General features: G+C 46.8%; 1 protein-coding gene across 3 annotated transcripts in view; it reads left to right on the top strand.

Moving 5' to 3' along the window:
• Nucleotides 1–18,065, top strand: part of Atxn1 (ataxin 1) — a 286,644-nt gene that overhangs the window by 97,283 nt on the left and 171,296 nt on the right. For 2 of the 3 annotated variants that reach the window (XM_032919591.1, XM_032919589.1), the window contains exon 3: nt 14,246–14,309. The gene's annotated coding sequence lies outside the window, so the exon portion shown is untranslated. Of the gene's footprint in view, nt 1–6,129; nt 6,315–14,245; nt 14,310–18,065 lie in introns of all 3 variants that reach the window. The other variant, XM_032919590.1, reaches the window with a different exon arrangement.

Raw genomic sequence — 18,065 nt, 5'->3', positions numbered from 1 at the left:
CCCAGTCAAACCCTGTCTCAAAAATGGGGAAGTTCAAACATTTAGGTGTTGTACACTGGCCGTGTTTTCAGATAAAACATTTCCTTTCTCCAATCCCTTTTTCACTTGGGTGTCTGGACCAGAAGACCTTAGCATCATGCCACACAAGTCAGGAAGCCCAGCTGGTCTCATCTGTCAAGAAAGGAGGAAGCTGCCTATCTGTCCCCGACCGACATCTGTCTGAGTTTTTCCTGATCTTCCCACCCTGTTTCCATAGCACCCCTCCACCCCACTCCCACACCCTTGCCCTGCATTCCTTTCCATTTCATCCATTCAAAAAAACGCCTTCCTCCCTTAGAAAAGCTAAAAATACAAGCAGTGCTTTCCAAGGAGCCTCCCTTATTAGGATCGCATAGTTCAGCTGCTGGCGAAAGGGAACCCTTCCTTATCCTGACTGCTCAGAGCCGCGTCTTACAAGTTCCTGGTTCTCTCCTCTGAGATGGTCACCCTCACCCAAGACCCATGATCTTTTCCATGGTAACAGAAGGTAACAAAATGCTTGGGGAAACCCGCTGTCTACCTGTTATCGGGATCCCATGGCACCCCAGAGCTCTGTGCATCGGATCAGAGATTTTTAAAGTCCCGGGATCTTCCAGCCGTCATTAATAATTGCTAAATACTCTGGACATGAAGCCCCCAGGATCACAGACTCTCTCGTGAGTTGCCGGGAGTGTGCAGACTTGAAGAAAAAGTTCCTGAGAAGGGAGAGTCTGGAGCTGAAGTTCTCTGAGCAGAGGTCCTGTTGTGTGTGACCCTGAGCCACAACTTGGCTGGCCGGCCTGGACAGCTGGCTCTGGTCACTGTGGGAACAATGTGAGGAAGGCCATTGTCAGACTCCTCAGGGCTCAAAGGCACAGCCTTCTTAACACACTAGGTCCCTGCTGGCAAGGAAAGACAAGGAACCAGGGAGCGTGAGGTGGACAGTGTGGAGAAGACAGAAGGTTGGAGCAAGCCGTTGACTCCTGGTTTCTCCTGGCTTGGAAGCAAGGCTCAAAGCTATTCTGCGACCTTCTCAGAACGGTGCACTAAGATTTAAAGCCTCTCATACCCTCCGTGCCTCGAGTCATTTTCCCTCTGCTTAGACTTGATAATGAAAAAAAAAATTATTGATATGGTTTCTGTCCCCCCACCCCCATGTCCTCCCCTATCTGGACAGGGTCCTTACTAATTAATTTTCTTGCTGCTGTGGTAAAAGAGCTGACAAAGGCAGCCTCCAGAAGGAGAAGTTTGGGAGGTATAGAAACCGTCATGCAGCAAAGGAATGGGAGGTGAAGCACAGCCGTTGGTCAAGTTGTGTCTGCAACCAGGAAGCAGGGCGCAGGGAGCAAACCGGAAGTGGGACTGAGCAATTCAATCACAAGGCCTGGCCCCATGCCCCACTTCCATCATGGATGGAAAAAAAAAAAAAACTCTAAAAGTCTGCAAAAAGTTCCATAGCATTCCAGAACAGCATCACCTGCTTCAAACGAGTGTTTACACACATGAGCCGATGAGAGGCATTCCACACTCAAACCACAGTGTTGCCTCACTCTTCATTCAGTCTGGCTTTGAACTTGCGATCCTCCTGCCCCAGCCTCCTCAGTGCCAGGATGGCAGGCTTGAGCCACCAAGCCCAGGAAAATAGAATTTCTGTATGATTCCACATGCCACGATCAAGTCCTCTGGCTCCAAAGCTTCTTGATGCTTTGAGCACAGATCCGGCTCGCTCACTAAGTCTCTATGACCTTCTGAGACGTTATTGGTGCTTAGCCCCAAGCCCAGAGGTCAGCAACCAGCTTTAACCCAAGGGCAAAGCTCTAAAAGCATTCAATAGGGATGGTTGAGAAGGCATACGCTCTAGAGAGCCCTGGCTATGCCAAAAGTTGGGGGTTTCAAGAAAATGGTTGAGGGCCAAAGAGATGGCTCAGCTGATAAAAGTTCCTGGTGCCAAACCTGACGACTTGAGTTCAACACTGAGAACACACATGAAGGAAAAGAGAGAAGTGACTCCTACGGATTGCCCTCTGACCTCCACATGCCTGTAGAAGCATGCCTACCCCCACAGAAAGCTACATGTAAAAGGTAAAAGAGAAGGTTTAAAATAAAATGGGGGCTGGAGAAATGGCTTCACAGTTAAGAGGACCCAGGTTCAGCTTCTGTGACCCATGTGGTAGCTTACAATCTTCTATAAATCCAGTTCCAGGAGATATAGTGCCCTCTTATGGCCCCCCATCAGGCACTGTACGCAAGCAGATATTCAAAATATAAGAATCTAAAAACTAATAGTTGAAATACTGACGCTCAGGACACTAACAATCAATGCCCAGATAAAGCTTACCACGGGCTGTGATTCAAGGCCCATTTAGAAGATGAACACGTAGGCAGAGTAATCCTTCTTTTGCTCCTGGCTGCTGTCCCGTGGAGCTCACAGGACTGTGATTTAGGGTGTGATATGGGACCGGACTTTTGGGCTTTCATTTGAACTTTCCCCTAATGTAATCAGATGCATGATGGGTTGGCTTGTCCCATTCCAAATGAAGAGAACTGAAACATGCTTCTGCGTCCGAGCTTAGGTTTCAGTGTTGCTGTTTTTCCACATGTGGGAAAAGACACCATAAATTACTGTTCCTCAGGAAATAGGCACCAAGCCATAGCTGCCTCCCTGCTTACCTCTCCCCCTCCATCCCCTATCCTGGAATGATGTGGTAGCCTGGGGACACGGGAAGAAATGAGTAGAACCGAAGCCACAGCTCTACTCCGTGTACACTGCTTGCCCCATATTTCTAACGCCCCACCTTTTCAGTCCCAAATCCTCTGCGTTTAAATGCTTCATTCCTGTGAAGGGTGTGCAGCTCCTGGTGAACTGTGCTAGGTTTATACTTCAGAAGCGGCAAGGTGTGTGGCTTGGCATTGTTGGTGTATTTCTTTGCATGAAGTAGACACATGTGTGAATGTGTGTCTTTGTGTATATACATGTTTATGTATTACCATATGTATGTATATATACATATGTATGTGTATACAAGTATGTACATATTTGTGTATGTACATGTGTGTATATGTGTATATCTGTCTATGTGTATAAGTATGTGTATATATGTGTTTGCATGCATATATTTGTGTATCTATGCATGTATGTGTACATGTGTATATTGTGTTCATATGTGCATATGTATGTGTGTACATGTGTGCATGTGTATACATGTGTATATGTTTATGTGTGTATGTATGTGTGTGCATGTGTGTATGTATACATGTGTGTACATGTTCATATGTACATGCACACACGTGTCTGTCTATGTGTGTGTCTGTGTATGCATGAATGTGATCAGAGGACAGTTTCGAGTGTTGTTTCTCAGGATACCACCCATCTTATTTTTGAGACTATGGACTCTTATTGGCCTGAAACCCTTGAGTGGCTAGGCTGGTTGCCCAGTGAGCCCTAGGGAATCCCCTGCCATGCCTTCTCAACACTGGTGTTACAAGCACATGCCACCACACCTAGAAACATGTGTTCTAGGTTGAACTCAGGCCCTCATGCTTGCAGAGCATGAGGTCATTTACCAACTGAGTGGTCCTAGGGTGTATCTATCTGCTGACAGTACACAAGGGCCCCTCCTAACACAATACTTACCAGTGACCCCCTAGTGGTCCAGAGCATTGAGTACTGCATGGTGTCCGCTCTGGAGAAAGCCTGTTTACCCTGGGTCCCGGGCTGAGCTCAGTGAGGTGTGTAAGTTAAGGCTGTTAAGACAAGATGACAGGGTGGAAAGCAAGATGAAAATGTAGCCTGGCTTCTAGTGCCATCGCTTCTCCTTCCTTTGCTGAAGCTTAGCGCTCTCTGCTATTTGAAGAGAGCAATTTAGATTTATATTAAGGAACGCATAAATAGGTTTCTGTGATGGAATCTCATCTGAAGTGAATGTGGATGGTGTATGCTAATGAGCGTGCTCAGGGCCTCCCTTCCAGAAGCAGCTCCCCCCTCCCTCACCCACTAGACATCTGAGAGGAACTCAGAACTCAATCTGTGGGGGAAAGGTTAGCCCCCTTTTCCTGTCTCTCCGTATCGCACCTCTCCTTGTCGAGCCTTTAAGTACTTGACAAGCCTTCAAGTAATTCCAGGTGACGGATTTTCCCCCCAGAGACCCGTAAGAGCTGGTTTTACACAGAAGCACATACGACTTCAGTTTCAATCAGAGTATTTGACTACCTCACATCACTTGACATCACCAGAACCTCCTTTGGTTTCCCCCTGCAGTTCACACTCTCATTCTTCTTCTTGGAGTTTTGGATGTTCACTGGTAAGGTGTCAGAAAGCTTTAGTTCAGCCATGCCAATGCCCCACCTTGGCTGAAGACTCTTAGGGGTTCGTCCCCACCTCTTCTGACATTTTGTAACCTCCATGGCTTTGTGCCTGCGGAGAGTCTGCGTGAACCTCCGGTACGCATACACCTTGCAGAACCGCTCCATCTTCCCGCTCTGCTTTCTTACCACTCCTTGAAAGGAGCTCAGATTAGGTTTGAGGTGTCCAGTCCTGGTAAGTAGGCACACAAAGCCTGGGGTCACACCTTGACTTCCACACCCAACTGCTGATGAGAATTCAGGTCACCAAAGGTGGTGGGTCTCTGGAGGTCGATAGGAAAATCTCTCAGGGCTGGAAAGGAACGGACACAGAATAGATCTTGGAAAGAAGCAGAAATGCTGGAGCAGAGAGACCAGAAACAGGTGTCAGGAATGCTAGAGTCAGACCGAAAGGCTCTTGCCTATCTACCTAGGGTTAGAGGTATTGGTGGGACATCAAATCAGTCAACATCTTACCCCTCTCTTCTGGTCTCAGTGGAGTTAGGGTTAAGGCCATCCTGCTATTTCTCATTGCTATGGATAAGGGGTCCTAGAGGTATCTAGGATGCTGTCACAGTCCCCAGTGACTTTATATAAATCCTTTCTGTCTCCCATAAGCCTTTAGGCTTCAGACTCCCTTGGGCTCTCTGTGAGATCGGCTGCTTATTTAGCGCTGCTGATTGTCACAGTTATATAAAGGATTTTTCCAAAGAAAAATGCCGTGGGTTTGTATCTTTGAAAACCAGAGGTATGTATGTAGCGAGAGAGGCTGTGTGCATGACCTTAGATGAGTCACATGATTTCCTCAAACCTCATCTCCTTTATCCAGAAGCGAGGCTGGTCAGGGGCTCTTGGTCTGTCTTGTGGGATGACTTAAAGAATGAATTAAAAGCAGCTCCTTGTCAAGTCATCCCGTCATCTCACATATGAGTACGCGTGGATCTCTGCAGAAGCCTCCACTGGGAGGGAGATTACACACGCAGAGTGGTTATTCCAAGCTGATATGTAAAGCACAGACAAAAATACATAGTTTTCAAAGCTTCGAATACCCTCATCAATGAGGTTGCAACAGTGGTTCACCAGACAATTTAATAACCGTGTGTCTAGACTCTTGGGTTTAAAAACAGCTACAGCCCCTCCTCCATGCATCTCTTTCCTCTATGCCTTGGTGTTCCTTGCTGTTGAATGGGCGTTGAAAATGCATTCCCTAGAATGTTGGAAACGCTAAGCCAGTTCTCACTTGTTAGTAGACTAGCGTCTTCCATATGGGAAGCACTCTACAATATACATTACCGTTGTTGATGCTTTCCCTGCTTTATGACGGAGGTCAATGCTGTGGGGCAAGTTTTAAAATGGGGGGGTCTGTTTCTTAGGGGTCAGCATGGCAGTCATTTGTGGGTTTTTTTTCTTCTGTGACAGGGTCTCATGTATTCTCAGATTAGCCTCAAACTCCATAGGCAGTCAGAGGGTTGATTCCCTTGAACTTCCGATCCTCTGGTCTTCCCCTCCCAGTGCTAGGATTGCAGAAGTACCCCAGCACACCTGACCTGTGTGGTACTGAAGATCAGCCCCCCAGGCACTCACCAGAGAGAGAGAAGAGAGTTCCCCCTCCCACCACACTTCCTTTGCCTGGATTCTCTGCTCTCCCTCCCTATCCTGAGTTGGATTGGCACCCTCACGCAGAACAAAGGATTCACTTTGCAGAAAGCATCCTTCTGTCCTGGTGTGTCATCTGCCTTTAAGGGTATAATTTGCTTTTGATCTGTGCAGGAAACTCCCTGGAGAAGGCTGGGTGGATGTTGTGCAGAGCTCCTGTATCGATCAGGGACACCGCTGTGCTATAGTGGGTGGCTGAGGTCATTCTTATCAAGTTACTCTAATTGTTGACCTTGAGGCCTATCGGGTGACAGAACCGTATAGAAGGATCCCTGGTTACAGAATGCCCTTGTTTAGAGGTAAGTCCGTGTGAGGGTGACTAACAGTTTTAAAGAAATGACTGTAGTCACTTCCCGTGCCCCGGAGTGGAAGGTAGCTTGTATTAATAAGCTCAGAGAACCCCTAGGTCTTGGTGGTACTATTTGGGGCTGACGCTCAGGACTCCCTTGATCTGTGTTCCTCTCTTATCTTTTCTCATTAGATTCCAATTTTCCTCTAAATTGCCATGACTGCATAATATTGTATGAAGTTGAGAGTAAAACACTTAGACCTTGGAGCTAGTAGGGCTGTTTTCCTGCTTGCCGCCTTCTCCTCCCCTCCCCTCTCCTCCTTTTTCTTCTTCCTTTCTTCCTCCCTCCCTCCTCTCTCCTTTCCTTTCCTTCCTCCTTCCCTCTCTCCCTCCCCTTTCCCTCTCTTCCTCTCTCCCTTCCCTCCCTCCCTTTCTTCTTTATAACTGGGCAGAGCTAAAAGTGAAAAGAGAGGTAAGCAGGGAGATAAAAGCTGTAGTTGCACTCTGGTTCTGAAACCCTACTAATATACAACTCGGCGTGCACTGGACCCCTTCTTGAGGCCAGCTGAGTTGGCTCTCACCCTGGAAGGCATCCCATTGGCAGAATGCAACACTTGTATCCTCTGGCCGTTGGCAAGGGCAATAATTTGCTGGGCTGAATAGCAAGGGAACAGTCAAGACAGCTTTAGCGTTTGGGGGTGCTAATAAGCTTGTCTAGCATCTCAACTTGAGGAGGATAACACTTACAAAGGCCTGAAGAGGCTTGATCTTTGGTTTGAGGTAAAGGGGACTGGACCCGGCATGTCGACATAGGAACAAGTGTCCTGCCAATGAGCTGTCTCTCATGACCTTCATAAAAGATAGCAATGGCACGATAGTGGTGTCAGAAGGGGCGCGCCTTTTCTATGTTGTCTAGTTAGATCCTAGCTCAAGAGAAGCTCGAATGGAAACTGAAGGACCCAGCCTGCCATGATGGCACACTTCTCTGATCTCAGCACTCAGCAGCAGTTGGCGGGAGAACCAGAGCCTGGTTTACACAGTCAGTTCTAGGCCAGTCACAACTGCTTAGGGAGACCCTGTCTGAAAAAAAAAGCTGAAACAAATGCATAAGTAAATAAATATGAAAGTAGCCAGGCACGGTGGCCTAGGCTGTAATCTCAGCATCCAGGAGATGGGAGCTAAAGCATTGATGAGAGGTCGGTTAGCCTAGGCTATGTAGTAAGTTCTAGGTCAGCCTGGGCTACAGGGTGAAACACTATATCTCATGTAGAAAGCAACAAATAAAAACTATGCTTCTCTAAGCAGTACCAATGGCATCCGCCGGTCACCACGATAACAAATAAGAAAATAAAAAAAATTTAAATAACCTCAAATGAAGAAGGGTAACCTAAGAAAAGAAAGGGGATTGGTGGGAGGAAAAGAGGCCAAGAGAGGGTAACCATGAGATAAATATGATCAAAATACAAGTGTACGGGTATGAAAATGTCATACTGAAACCCATTGTTATGTACAATTAATATATAATCACTAAAACATTTAAGAAAGGAATTAGCCAATTAATGACAAAACCCAGAGAGGTCCCCGGATAGCTAAGACCAGATCAGAATGTAAGTGAGCAAACATGTGGGAATAACACCAGAAGTAGGCTCTTGTAAGTGTGCCTTCAGCTGAGATGTTGATTGACCAGGGAGGTAAGGGTGTGTTGTTGATCGTGGTGAGTACAAGGGCTGGAATCCATCCACACAGCAAAGACACTTGAGGGGTTGGAATGGGGTCCCAAGCTCGACAGAGCCTGATGCGTGGGTCCTAATGGCTTCTGCTAATTAATAAACATTGGCCACATGCCTCTCAACAGCCTGACAGTAACCCAGTAGCAACAGTCACTCCTTTCCCTGACAGAGGGCGAAGCTATTTGCAAAAGAGGTTAAAGACGGAGATCAAGAATATCACTTAGGTTGGACATTGTGGATAAGATCACGCAACATGTACGTGTTCATGGTGGTGCTTCGTACCTGCAGTCTCAGAATCAGGAGCGAGGGCAGGAGGATCAGGAGTTAAAGACCAGCCTCTGTTACTGTAGTGAGCGTGAGGCTAGCGGAGGTTACAGGACACCCTGCCCAGTCCTGTCTTTCTAAAACGGGGTCGTCAGTCAGCACATCTTCAGTAGCCTTAGCCCAGCATTCACAACACCCCAGCTTCACACGACGCCAGGAGAGGTGAATCACACGCTCGACCTCAGGCGACAGCAGGACAGCTAGGATTTCTCTTCCAGATCTTGCTAGATAGATAGTGATTTTTTAAAACTCATTTTTCTTTAAAAATGCTCCCAAAATACCGTTTCCAGCTTGAGTTTTTAAATGGGAGCATTGGAAATAGAGTGATGGTGGGAAGAAATTCTTTGAAAATAGGCTTCTGTAGTCAGTACCACAGCAAGGGTGTGTGTGTGTGTGTGTGTGTGTGTGTGTGTGTGTGTGTGTGTGTGTGTGTGTGTGTGAAAGAGAGAGAGAGACAGACAGACAGACAGACAGAGTCTTTACTCATTTTAAAGTGGGTTTCCTGTGTGAATGAATCTATTAGATGAGAAACACATAAATAGTGTTTATTTACCCAGAGGAAATCAATGAAAGAATTGAATGGACTGAAACATATCCGTCCTATCCAGTGCCCACCACCACCACCACCACCACCACCACCACCACCACCACCACGGCCAGTGTTCTCGGACTGTTATGGCCAGCGCTCTCGAACTGTTGTAGTTCCTGTGCATTCTTTGTGTCTGGGTTATTAGCATCGCGTTTAGGTCAGATGAAAGTGTGCTCGTCCGCGGCGATTGGATAACTGAAGTAAAAATGCTGATGGAGACCGTTTAGGACCGTCTCTCCGCCGTTGATTGCATGCTTGCGGCTCGTAATCAGAGTGATGCGCAGTAATCGTTAGACTCACTTGCAGGGCTACATTTTGTATCAGTGCAACTGTCAGCACTTCAGGCCCCGTTGTTATGCCTGAAGAGCGCTTGCCTAGCACCCGCTGGGCTGCTAAGGGGAGACTCTTCGCTGAGTGCTGTGGATAAGTTTGCTCGCCACTCTCCCTTGCTTACCCTCGAAAATAATTACCTGCGAAAGGGCTGTCTGCCGACGCAGTGGCAGCTGGTTTCTTTTTGTGTCTGACAGAATGCTAGTGTGTAGAGACTTGACTGTTAAAGAAGAGGACAAAAAAAAAAAAATACCCCAACATATGCGGGGGGCGGGGGCGCTCAGCCCTTCCCTTTGGCGTGAAGCTGACAAACTTAGTGTTATGTGGCCCAGACAGGCTACTTTTCCTGAGCCCTGTTTTGCCTCCCCTATGCAATGGGACTCATAGAACTTACCAGTGGAGAGACTTGGTTCGGGCCGGAAAGGACAGCTAAACCTTGTCAGCGGGCACCAGCGCTCATTAAGTGTTAATAGCCAACAGGAAAGAATCTGATGGCTTTTTCAGACCACGCGAGGTAATATATGTCAACAACGTTCTATCGATATACATTGTACACATGAGATAATCAGGTTTTAAAGAGAAAAGGGTTAGGCTGGCTCACCGTTTTGGAGGCTTCAAATCCGTGATCAATCACTCCCTTCTTGGCTGTATCCTGTCTCTTTTTTTCCCGGAGCTGGGGACCGAACCCAGGGCCTTGCGCTTCCTAGGCAAGCGCTCTACCACTGAGCTAAATCCCCAACCCAATCACTCCCTTCTTGTTGAGCCTGTGGCAACTCAAAAACTTCGTGGTGAGAGCGTAGGGACTGAGCTGATCTGCTCGCCTCACAGGCAAGGCGCAAAGGGAAAAGGAAGTGGAGGGTCCTGGAGTCCTCTCCTAGGGTACAGGCCAGTGACCTAAGGACTTTTTGGATTTTTTTTTGTTTTGTTTTGTTTTTCTAATCCCTGCCTCTTCAGGCTCCATCACCTCCCTTAGCCTCACTCTGGGGATTCCACGAGTACAACGGACATAAGACAGTGCTTCCAAAGGTCAGCAGGCCCCAAACTCACTGCAGTTGTGGAGCTCATCCCAACAGCAGTTTCCAGATGAAGTCAGGTACAGAGAATTAGCTGAGCATCTTGAGCTCGAATTATAGATTTACTTGTTTGGGCCTGCAGAGACAGGGTCAGTGTATAATACACCACGGGGCCTGACTATCTGCTACTCTGTCCCTGGGAAGGTAAACTGAGCAAAGCAAAACCCCACCCCTATTAGACGTTCACTCCTAGAGACATATTATCAGCTCCTGGATTGTACCCGTCTAAGATCTGTGGCAAGTAATTCAGACCATTTTCCATGATTCAGTAAGGCCTAGTGTCCGTTGTCAGAAAAGAGGGTCTTGGAGGTTATGTCCAGTGCACAGTATCTCTTATCTCGCCATTTTGGCCAAAACAGAAGAGTGAGGGTCTCTCTGAGAAAAAGATCCACTAGCCCCAACTGTTACTCAGATTGCATTAGTTGAAACAGGGATGGAAAACCATGGAGAGGCGCTCGTGTGCTGCTCAGTGTTCTCGGCTGTGGTCAAATACTCGATGAGAAGCGACTTAAAGGAGAAGGGGTCGTACATGGGCTCACAGTTTGGGAGCTCAGCCATGGGGAGGGGCTGGTGGGCGTGGGGTGGGGGAATGGGTTCTTGGGTGTGGCTGCAGGAGTATGAGGTTGCTCATATGTTGTGGATCTGGAAACAGGGAGAGGGGAAATTGGGTGTTCATTTAGCTTTTTCCTTCCCTCCCCCCCCCTTTTATTCAATCCAGGGCCCAAGCTCATAGGATAGTGAGCCACCCACATTCAGGGTGTGTCTTCTCCCCTAAGTTAACCCTTCCCAGAAATGCGGTCACAGGAATACCATGACATGACTGGTTCGTTCTTAGACCTATCCTGCAGACAATATGATCAGTCATACGTCTGTTAGAGGGATTCAGACCATTGGTTCTCACTTGTTATCTCCTGTTGACTCTGGTTTCATAAATAAAAGGTTATTTCTCACTAGTCTTTTTCTCCAGGTTTTCCCGTACCTCAGTATACCCTATTTTTTCTGCTGTTCCCTCCAAAGCCTTCACCCCCATTTGTTGCCTACTGTTAGAAATGGTGTCAGGAATACCTTGAAAGGACTGACTTCATTTGGAGAAAATGTCTCCATACCCTTGGACAACTGGGGGCATTCACTTGCTCCCCCAGCCTTTCTCAAAAGTGGCCTTTATCTGAATTTTGTCTGATCATTGTTGGAGTCGTGACACATTCTTGATAACCGGGGGTGATCATGTGACCTATGACTCATGTAATCCAGACATATTTATTTTATCAAATCAACTCTTTTAGAAACGAGACCAGAAATGCTGGCATTGTTTGAATTGTCCCACGTTTGGTACCTATCTTAATGTGGAGTGTTCCAAAGTTTTTTTCTTAGATTAGAGCTCCAAATACAGGGCCACTCGGGACTCCGCAGGATTCAGTTCGCTTCTCTCTGTATCATGAAGTTACTCTGCCCTGCTGAGCGGATAAATAGGGCCATTTGCTTAATGTTAGATGTATGATTTCCTTCTTTAGTAAGCACTCCTTTCACCTGTCATCTCTAGTCCCCTTTCAACGTCTTCTAGCTGCTCATTGAAAACTGTGAGCTGGGATCTCATTTCCCTTGGTACATGTGCCAGTTTGTATCTTCTGAGCTCACCCACTCAAACCCAAACAAATTTTTTTTGCTGTTAAAACTCACTATATTTCAGCAATCTGCCTTTCCGATCTTGAAAAACAGGGGAGAGAAAGAAGACACATGTTCTGTGGCATGCAGTCATCGCCGATGAATGTGGATCCTTGGGTGGATTCTATAGGTTCAACAAGTAAATATTTACCGCCTTCTTCTTCCAAAGCAGTGTTCGAACAGTCCTTGAAGACAACAAGGCCGGGGATGTAGATCACTTAGTGGAGTGCGTGCCTGGCTTTCGTGAGGTCCTGGGGTTGATCCCTCGAACTGAATAAACTGGGTGTGGTGGTCTATTGTCATGTCACTCTAAAGGCAGTGGCAGAAGAATCTTACATTGAATATCATTCGTATCTATATACCAAGTTCAAAGCTAGCCTGGGCTACCTGATCTCCTGTTGCAAAAAGAAAAAATGACAGAGATGAATGCATTGATGTTAAAAGGGGGTTTTAGTGTATCAGCTATAAAACGTCGGTCATCAAAACCGCTATGGATACCCTAAAAATATGTTAAAATAATTATGTATGTATGGGGTTTATTTCTATTTCAAATGCTTGGATGTCTCCATGGGCATGGGAAGAAAACTGGCGGGTAAATGAAAATATTTATACTGGTTCTTAGAGGGACTTTTTCTGGTTTCTGTCACTTGCGTCCCTCCCCCCCATCTCTACCATCTAATGGCTCTACTGTGAACAGTTTTGTTCTGTCTTTATTTGTGTCATCAGATCGGGACAGTGGGGTGACGGTCAAGGCGACTCAGGTATTCGCATCCAGACAGATTCTAAAACTGTACAGCTCTCCTCTTGTTAGAGGCACATCAGTGTGTCGAGCTGAAGGGTAAGCAAGGGTGTTCTTTCTGTTGTCTCTGCTGAATGCCTGCTGCTGCAGTAGGACTCACAGAGAGGCACACAGAAGCTGGCAGGATCATTGCCAATATGCAAATGAGGAAAACAAGCAGAGGGTTCCCCTGCCCGGAATCCCTCAGTTAGGGGTGGCAGAGCGGAGAAGCACACTGGGGCAGACTCTGAACTGGGCTTTCTCAGGCCTGTCACTCTTCCAGCAGTCCTCCTGACTGTCTTGATAAAAGGGTTCTTCCTGTGTGAGTGAATTATAGCGTGTTGCTTTTCAAGATCGTGTCAGAGGTGTGGCTGGGGTGTCCCAGAGTCTACAGCTTGTACTGTCTCTGGCCATCTTTTCAGTTAGGACTTGTTCTCGGCACCCAAAACCACATTTAGATGTCATGGGCTGGGACTGACTGACAGCACTACGGGGTGGGTGCCACCTGCTCAGGTACTTCTCTCAGGCACACCGAGGCAGGCCTTCCCAAATCTGAGAACACACCGTTAAGATGGTGGGGGGCCCTCAGCAAAAACTCTCCACATGGCCTCATGACCTCATGAGTTCATGGCCTCATAGCCTCATGGCCTCATGGCCTCATGGTCCTATGGCTTCATAGCCTCATGGCCTCATCTCATGATCTCATGGCTTCACAACTTCTCTCACCATCTGTTGACTCTCAAGAAATCATCAGGAAGAGGTTAAAATGGACTCAAGACTCAGGGGTGAAGTGAAACCTATTGAGATAGTTTCACTTCATATCCCCTCTAGACCCACAGAGCTCCATTCAAAGTCTCTGGAGACTTAAAGCTCCCACCTTGAACTGGGATGGAGCTGCTGCTCTTTCGCTTCCCAGGTTAACAGCCTCCACCATTCCTCTGGCCAAACACTCAGGCCAGTTTGGTTCTTTGCCACAGCTGGTTGGACCAGTGAGCACTTGAGACATTCTGACCAAGGCATGATGTTATTCAGTGGACTTAGAAGGAAGCCTCCACACCTCTTGCCCAGTTTGAGTTCCCTTGTAAACCTAGTTACAGAGAAGTTATGGGTCAAGACTTAGAGGTGTGGCACCTGGGGGAGGAAGGAAGAAGACAGGGAACTTTCAAAAGACACACCTACAAATATTTTCCACATACCACAATGTATGTGCCTTGTCAAAGGGGCCATATAACTCATGGTAAATAATTCATGTATGTCATGATTTTTCTGTACATTGATGGTTGAAAGGTGTTTAAAATACATGTTGTTTGCCACATATCATTATATGTATCTACTAACCCCTAACATCCTGGCCCTCCCCAGGCCTGCCTACCTACTTCTGCCAATTCGGAAAATGGACTCCAAGCTGTTTTCTAATTCTTTGTTCCATTTTTCTTCTTCTTCTTCTTCTTTCAGTTTTCCAAAGAAAATAGACCAAAACTTTCTTCTTGACAAGAAACGAACCTGCTGTCGTCAGAGGGTGAGTGAACGTTGAAGTGTACCATCTATTGTTTTGGTGTTTGATGCGGTGAGGCCTCAAGACCAAGCATTTGATAAGTGGTCTCAAGCTTGGAGTCAAGATACTTTCTCAGACCTCTACCTCATTTGCCTGGGCCGCTCCTAGAAAAGGAAGTTTTGTGCAGAGACTTCTCTCCATGCTTCTCGAAGTCCCCACATCTCTCCTCACGAGCTGCCCTTGTGGCTGCTGTCACCTTGTGCAGATCTCAGAGAGATCAACAGCAAGAGTGTCTTTCCTTCCACAACTGGGGCACAGAGATAAGCCTGTGGGTAAAGGGAAACTCTCTGTCTAGTTCACATGGCTGTGTCTTGTGAGTGCCATGAAAAATAACAGTTGGTTATGAGCAGTCTGTGGGACCTCCCAGACTATCTGGGAAAGTCCCTGTGTGCAGATGTGATAGCTGGGGCCCAGTGGGCTCCAAGAGACCTGTGACATCATAGACAGAAGCAGAGCCAGGGGCGTGAGAACAGCATTTGACTCTTAGCTGGGTGGTCCCGAGGAGAGATTATTGTTTTCAATCCACAGTTTATTTCCACGGGAATAGATTCATTTATGTAATCCAATAGAAATAAAGCTCTAGTAAGGTAGTGATTGAAGCCCATTGCCCTAAGGTGAATGCTAAATTAGTGCCATTTGGCTTCATAGTTGTTATGCTACCAAGAAGGGTTGACGGGGTAGGTGTGCCTGGAAGCCATTGGATGTAGACTTCAATGGCAGGGGCATATGTTGCATGACTCTGCCCAGGAGTGTGCAAACAAATATCTGTTCATCTCAGAGAGGGCAGCAATGGCATAACAAAGAATTGAATGCACACATATCAAGCTTTAGTGGACCAGCGAGTTTCCTGGATTAAAGAAAGGTAGGGACAGGGATACTTCCCGGAGCATGGGGAAGTCTACAAGCTCACCAAAAAGCCATTCCAGCATGGGTAACAACCCAACAGAGTCACCCACAGAGCTCCCTGTCCAGCTTGCAGGGAGCCTAGAAGTGCCTGGGAAGTCTCTCATCACCCAGCAATTACTTACTGCTGATGCCATCTCAGAAAGGGACCCAGGAATTCTGTAAGTTTAGTGAGCTTCGCGAGTCCCTGAGTTTCCCTCCTCTTTGGAGAGGGGGACCTTTGAGCTCAGACTGAGTAACCACACAATTGTATATTTTCTTTTACTCCCTTTCCCAACCACTGCTTTGGCAGTGCCACCTTGTCACGGGCAGAGAGTAGCCGTCGACACGTGTGTTTCGCGGTGAGGAACCAGCATGTGGCAGCTGGTTAGATCCTACTTACAGTCGATAAGCAGAGAGAGGAGTAACATTCTCACTCAACTCACTCTCTCTGTTCAGGCTGGGAGCCCAGGGGATTAAACAGTGCCACCTGCATTCTAGTGGGTCTTCCCTCCTCTGTTAAACCTTTCTGGAAATACCCTCCCAGATACATTCAGAGGTGTGACTCCTAGTTGATTCGAAATCTTGTTAAGTTGAAAATCAATGCATATTCCTAGAAAATGCATACACACACACACACACACACACACACACGATGTAGACCTGAAGGCATGTTGTCCTCCACAAGGCCCAAAGGTCTTTATAGAATTCGGGATTTTGACTAGACTAAACCCAAGAGACAACTAAGAGGAAGAATGGCAAACTATCTACACTGCACTTTTGTATTTTCCTTTGGGTAAAGAATGAAGTTGTAGACAAGGATCTAAGGCCAAAAGTCAAACAAACAACTGTAGAAAGGCAGGCAGGATCCCCCAGAGTTCACGAAGTACAGTTGTAAATGACTTGGTCCTATGCTGGTGTCAAGTCAGTAGTTAGCTCTTGACATTCAGAGGATATTAATTATGTAAAACATCATAAGCCACTTGTTCTTTACCAATTAGATGCAAAGTAAATTCAGACAGAAGCCATAGTGGTTTTGTAGGGGTTGGGGAGGTTTTTAGCCCAAGAAGAAGCATGAGGCTATGGAGTAGCTCAGTAGTATAGTGTGTACTGGGCATTTGATATAAGACCCTAGGACCCACCCAACACAAAAAATAAATGCATAAAAAATAACAGCCCAACATAGATCAGGGACTGGACCCACTTGTAAAACACAAGTGTCTGGGTTGTGTATCCTGTGTACAGGGCTGGGGCCCTGGACCAATGCTGCTCTCAATTTATAATGACTCTTATCATGGATGGTGTCTGTCCCTTTAAGGGACATCCAGTGAGTGCTCTTACCAGCCCTGAGATTTTATTTGCTAGAGGCCAAATGGCAGAAGCATGTGTTTGGTTCCATAGCAACATGTCTGTGCAGACAAGAAAAAAATTTATATATAGATATATATATAGATATATAGATATATAGATATATTAGATATATATTATTTTGCAGCAGCCAATGTATCTTGGGCAGACCCAGGATAACTGTAATGCATCCTGCATTTTCCTGCCTATCTCCCTGTGCCTTTTCCTTTCCTGGGGCCTTTGATAATGCAGGGAATCTGCACTTTGTCATTCCTGCTATCTAGCTCAGCTATTAACACTCGCCTGTGTTCTTACCCAGCCTGCAGCTGGCTAGGGAGGAAGGCAATACCTATGATCTCATCCCTGAGCAGAGCTGGGAACCTCCCAACCTTAGCACTTGAGAGCAAGTAGGTAATGTGTGCTTCGCCTCGCCTCTGTGGCAAGAGAGTTCTGTCATGACATGGAAAGGACTGAGACTCCTGCGTATTACCGTCAGCTCCTTCTAGCTGAAAGGGAGTCAGCAACAGGGAGCTGTGGGATATCCAGGGACGCAGAGAGCTTGTGTCATATACCGTGGACCTGTGTGATGGGCACTGTAGAGCTCCAGAAAGAAATAATGGTACCCATTTCTCTCCTTCCGGAAGCTCTGTCCAGAGGCAAATCCTAACTGAGATTTTACCACTGCTCTGCCCTTAAAGTTTTTACGTGTCTCTGTTCTCCTCTGTCTTTCACACCATTGGAAACACTCTGGATTATGCTGATGCTTGGCCCTCTAAACTCTGGAAGCAACAGGGTCTTATACTATAGCCCAAGCTGGCCCGAGATTTACTGTGTAACCGTCGCAGTTTCTTTTCCCATTGCAGTGACAAAATACTCTGGCATAAAGGAACCTAAAAAGACAAGGTTTGCTTTAGCTCACAGTTCAGGAGGAGGCAATGGACTGCGGCGGTGAAACCTAGGGGTCAAGTGCATGAGGCAGCTGATCACATCACACCTGCAATCGGAGGGGGAGAGAGAGGGGTCCATGGATACATGCAGGGATGCGTTATGATGCCACGATGTCTTCCTTTACTTTTACAGGGGTTCTCAACCTGTGACCCCCTTCAGGAGGTCAAGGTACCAGTTCAGTGTCACAAGGCTTGCATACCGGATATCCTGCCCATCGGATATTTACATTACAATTCATAACAGCAATGACAATAATTCTCTGGTTGGGAGGGATCACTACACCAGGAGGAACTCACTGTATTAAATTGTCACAGCATTAGGAAGGTTAAGAAACACTGACTTTATACAATCCCGGATCCCCTGGCCAAAGACTAGTCCTGTTTACAGTTGGGATGGATCTTCCCACATCAATTAATATAATCAAGACAACCCCCCCCATATGTATACCCAAAGGTCTGCTACTGGGCAATTCTAGAGTCTGTCTAGCTGACAATTAATACCATTGCAGTAGCACAGGCTGACTTTAAACTTGAGATGTCCTGT

The sequence above is a fragment of the Rattus rattus genome, chromosome 14 (genome assembly GCF_011064425.1).
Source record: "Rattus rattus isolate New Zealand chromosome 14, Rrattus_CSIRO_v1, whole genome shotgun sequence".
In the NCBI taxonomy this organism is placed as follows: Eukaryota; Metazoa; Chordata; class Mammalia; order Rodentia; family Muridae; genus Rattus; species Rattus rattus.
The sequence above is the reverse complement of the archived record's forward strand: the minus strand, read 5'-3'. Positions and strand labels throughout refer to the sequence as shown.